The 5,069-nt window shown below is 40.2% G+C and overlaps 1 non-coding gene across 1 annotated transcript; it reads left to right on the plus strand.

Moving 5' to 3' along the window:
- Positions 1-484: 484 nt before the first annotated feature.
- On the plus strand, positions 485-592 carry LOC141635069 (small nucleolar RNA R71). The gene has a single exon (XR_012539775.1). It is a non-coding gene; the product is annotated as a small nucleolar RNA R71 (small nucleolar RNA).
- Positions 593-5,069: the final 4,477 nt, after the last annotated feature.

A 5,069-nucleotide genomic window follows, 5' to 3' on the forward strand; every position in this document is an offset into this window, starting at 1 on the left:
ATGGAATTTGGCGTTTTCATTGTAATAGTTTGAATAAGGGGTACCACTCTTGTATGCTTGGAAAGCATTCACTTGTTCATTTGTTCCCCTACTTTTACTTTGGTCATGCCCCAAAGTTCCACAATTCTCACATATCCCACTTGGGATTGATGAAGATGCCGTCATGGCATTAACATGATGCTTTGGTGATTTTGAGGCTTCTTCAAGTCTAGCCATAGCTTTTTCAAACTTCAAATTGATGGTATCAATGTGAGCACTAAGTTGAGCACCCAATTGAGTAATGGAGTCCACTTCATGCTTTCCTCCTCTAGTAGCCTTGCGAGGTCTACTATATTGTGAGTTATGGACCGCCATTTCCTCAATTTTGTTCCAAGTTTGATTGTCATCAACTTCGGTGAACATTCCATTTGATCCCATGTTGAGAATGTTCCTTGAATCTTCATAAAGACCGTTGCAAAATTGTTGTACCAAAAACCACTCACTAAGTCCATGGTGAGGACATGAGCGACAAATCCCCTTAAAACCGCTCCCAAGCTTCATACAAAGATTCTTCATCCCTTTGCTTAAAGCCCGTGATTTGAGCTCTTAGCATGTTAGTCTTTTCCGTTGGATAGAACTTTTTGTAGAAAGCTAGAGCCAACTTCTTCAAGAATCAATTCCGAGAGTAGCCTTATCAAGGCCTTTCAACCATTGTTTCGCGGTGCTAATTAGAGAAAAAGGAAATAAGACCCATCGTATTTGGTCTTGAGTTACACCGGTTTGAGAAATCGCATCACAATAGTCACAAAAAGTCTCCATATGAGAATGAGGGTCTTCACTAGGCATCCCCCCAAATTGGCTTCTTTCGACTATTTGGATAAATGCGGATTTGGCAATAAAATTTCCGGTTAGATGTTGTGGTGTGGGCGTACCATTGGGTAGGTTCTCCTCGGTGGGTACGGAATGTGATGAAAACTTAGGATATTGTGGGCTGATTTTGTGTTGGGTTCTCCTCACCTTCTCTTGCAAAAGGGTTGATGAACTCAATAGTATTTGGTTGAATATCTACAACCTCACCAATACCTCTCAATGTTCTCCTAGCAAGTCTTCTATTGGTTGTCAAAGTTCTTTCAATTTCACGATCAAAGGGTAACAAGTCACCTTCTGACCTTCTAGACATGCAAAATATCAAACAACTCGAAATCAATTAGAACAAACCTTGAGGAGTTTTACTTCCCCAAGGCAAAGAAAGACACAACTAATAACAATATAAGAAAATCTAAATCAAGTTAACACGAGTCAAGCAAAGCGCCATTTTTGGTCGGCATATTTTTACTAAATCTTTCGGTTACTTGTCGTTAGGAGCACCTAGACCAAAACACAATTTATAACTTCACAAACAACTCTACAATTAGTAAAGAGTCAAGTAAAGGTCGGATTCCAAGGGACGGGAATTGAGATGAGATTTCTATTGCAACTAGTGGTGTCTTAGGGGTGTCACAATTGAGGTTTGATGTAGAAGATCACTAAACTAAATAGCAATGAAAGTAAACAAGCAAGATGAATTAAAAGGGATGTAAACAATTGATAAAAAGCACTAGGGTGTCATGGGGTCATAGGGGATTCATGGGAATTGATCATACGAACATGTTCTCAAATTTTAAGCAAGCAATTATTGTTGTGATGGATCGAGTTGGTTTATATCTTACAATCCTAGGAAAGTTTGGGTCCCGAAGCCGAATCGATTAGATTGTAGAACACCTACAAGTCGACTTAGTCTTCCCTACTCAACAACATTCATGGTCTAATGAGACTCGAGTTGGTTTGAGTCTTACAAGTCTCATTGAAAAGATAGGTGATGGGTAAAAAAAATGCAAGGATTCATAGGCTCACATTTCATCAAACATAACATGTGCATGAGTTGAGATCATAACAAGCAAGCAAATAAACTATGAAAGCATATTAATTTAAGCATGAATCATTCCCCATGTTGGTTTCTCCTAATTACCCATTAACCCTAGCTATGGAACTACTCACTCATTATCATGTTGAACATGCTAGCAAGGTTGTCAATCATACCAACAAAGTAAAACATGATGAATAAATGAAAGTGATTAACAATAATTAAAGACGGATTAAGAGAATTATACCTACTAATGATTCCAATAATAAAGCAAAGAATAAAAGAAGTACTTGATGCTTGATTGAGAGGTTGTCAATCTCCCAATAATAACCCAAATAATATTCAATTACCCAAAATAAAGGATGAACAAGAGAGAGATTATGGAAATAAAACTTGTATTAAAACTTGATTAATTGTTGATTACAAGATTAAAGAGAGATTTCATTGATATTAACTACACTAAAGATTGCTAAGAAGAACATCCTCTTCTAATTAGACTAATGGGGTATTTATAGTGGGGATTAGGTGGATGAATTAGGGTTAACTAAGGGCTTAAATGACGAGTAAGTCCCTACTTAAGGAAACGCCGATCTTTTTGGAAAGACTCCGGTCTCTAGGGAGACTCTGGTCTCTAGAAAAAGATGTGCATCCTTCCTTGAAGCTTGAAGAAGACGAAATGGGTCTGCCTGAGAATCCGGGCGTCTTTAGCATGGGACGGGCGAATTTGGTGGTCTCTGCCTGGGCGTCTTCTGGGTCTTTTGCCCGGGCGTCTTGGGGAGAAGACGCACAGATTGTGGTGGTGGAGACGGGCGTCTTCTGGGGAAGACGCACGGATTGCTGTGCAGTCTCGTTTCTTCTTCTTTTCTTCCTTTTTCTTCATAGAATCCTTGGGGATTTCCTCGGAGATGCAAGGATATTTTCTCATCATTGCCCATCTACTATAGTATGTACAAAGGCCTTCTAATCTTGTCTCTCCTTAATGCCTGGTCATTGAATTCAATCAATTTAGCCTCATTTTGCCATGAAAATGCAAGGTTTGCACTCCTTTCCTACAAAGGTATCAAAACCTCAAAGAATATGCAAAACAAAGAACTAAAGACAATAACTGACCCAAATATGCAATAAAAAGCATGGGAACAAGGCTAATTCGGGGACTAAATGTGCTCTAATTATGGTCACATCAGCGAGTTTCTTATTCATTTCAAACATATCACTCGTCTTCTAAACGCGAAGAAAACAAAAAATCTTCATCCAATCTCGTCATAACTTGATCAAAAATCGCCACAAACCATGACAAATCTAGGTATACATCTCGTCCTTCATTTAATTTGCATTGGTAGCTTGAATTTGGGGTATAAAATTAGGGTTTGATGCCAAAAATCTCGAAAAATTGGGGGTTTTGATTTAAATGGATTAGCCCCTTCAAATTGACATTAGAAATGTGTAATTGAACATGCTAGGAGCATAACCATGTATCCATTTCGAATTTTCGTTGAGTATTGATGAATTGAGGGCAAAATAAGACGATCTTTACTAAACCGCTTTAAAAGGCTCGAACGTGAGCTTATACTAGTTGGTTTTCAATAAAACTTGATGTTTTGGAACCCTTGGATAATGGGTAAACTTGCTATCATATAGGAATTTCAGTTTGTAACCGATCCTCCGGGACACATTTTGTATGGGATTTAGATATAGTAACGAAATGCTGCCAAAATTTCGACATGTAGCCGTGACTAAGCTTAAATTAGACACATAGGATCATGACTTATCATACTTGTTGACTTGCTTGAGAATAGTGAAGGAATAGCTTAGAAAAATGCCCTAAAACGGCCTCTAAATGACTTTGTTTACTCCTTTTGCAGACGATATAGATTCTACTTTGGGGCGAGACCCTATGCTCACTCGGCTCTCGTGGTTTACACGGGATTCGTAGAGGAAGTTGAGGAAGAAGAAGTGGTGAGTAGAAGGACGAACGTGAGGAGGAGGGGAGTCAACTTGTGCTGGCGCCTAAGTGGGCTGAGAATTGGTATGGCCGACATCTCATCTGAGAAGCGGAGAGGCACTCGTCGTTTCGTACGGCAAGGACTATGGTAAGCTTTTAACCTAGCCTTGTATTGCACCATTTCTTTTATATTTCTTCTACTTTACTTAGCTTAGAAGCAAACAAACCTTTCAAAATGCAGGAGGCTGGCAACATGAGGTCGTTCTATGGATATATGACCATGATGGAGGCTTTCGAGAAGTTGTCGGAGGAGGAGAAGGCAATCATTGAGCTCAGGGCCTTCAGAGCTTTAGTGAGGGGCTGGTGCGATATCCAGAGGAAGAAGATTCGGGCTAACATGTGCCTGATCCGAGCCTTCCGGGATCACTTCTGGGACACGACCTCTACTTTCTATATGCCTTTTGGAGAGATCGGGGTCACCTTGGAGGACTACGGCATGATCTACGGATTGCCTTACGGGGAGTAGCCGATGGTGTGGCCAGCGACGGCCATGAGAGTGGACTCAGCTGAGGCCAGGGATTTGATCGGCTGGAACCTTGCTTGGACCGTGGCTAGGGTACCCGGCCTAGTTTCGAGCTCTTACATCAAAAATTATTTTGATGGCAAGGTTCCGGCGAAAGTGCAGATGACCGGGGGTGGTGACATGGTGCCTCCTCCACCATGCACAGCTGAGCAGCGGTCCCGTTTGGGGCTCTGATGGTTTCTGTCTTCGATTTACTTCTGAGACAAGGGGGATAGGTTGTCGACGATGCTTCTTCCCTTTCTTTCTGACTTGAGTAGCCTAGGCCGCCTGGACTGGTTTACTCCTAGCTTTGCAGTCCTCACTCGGTACGTGAGGGCCATGGTGCATCCCGAGCTGATGGAGAAGGGGACTTCTCCTGCTACTGTCGCTCCAGGTCTCATTTTGGAGGTATGAACCTTCCTTTATATTTCTTATTTTAGAGTTATGAAGTTAAAAATGGATAAAATGACATATTTTTTATAAATGAAGGATCACTTAGAAATAAATATAAATGAAAGATCATTTTGAAATAAAAATATGAAAGATCATTTTGAAAATATAATATGAAAGATCATTTTCGAAAATAAAAATATGAAATGAAAGATAATTTTGAAGATAAAATATGAAATGAAAGATCATTTTTGATTAAAATAACCCCTTATTTTCTAGGCGTGGGTGTACTC

This window comes from Silene latifolia, chromosome Y (genome assembly GCF_048544455.1).
Source record: "Silene latifolia isolate original U9 population chromosome Y, ASM4854445v1, whole genome shotgun sequence".
NCBI lineage: Eukaryota > Viridiplantae > Streptophyta > Magnoliopsida > Caryophyllales > Caryophyllaceae > Silene > Silene latifolia.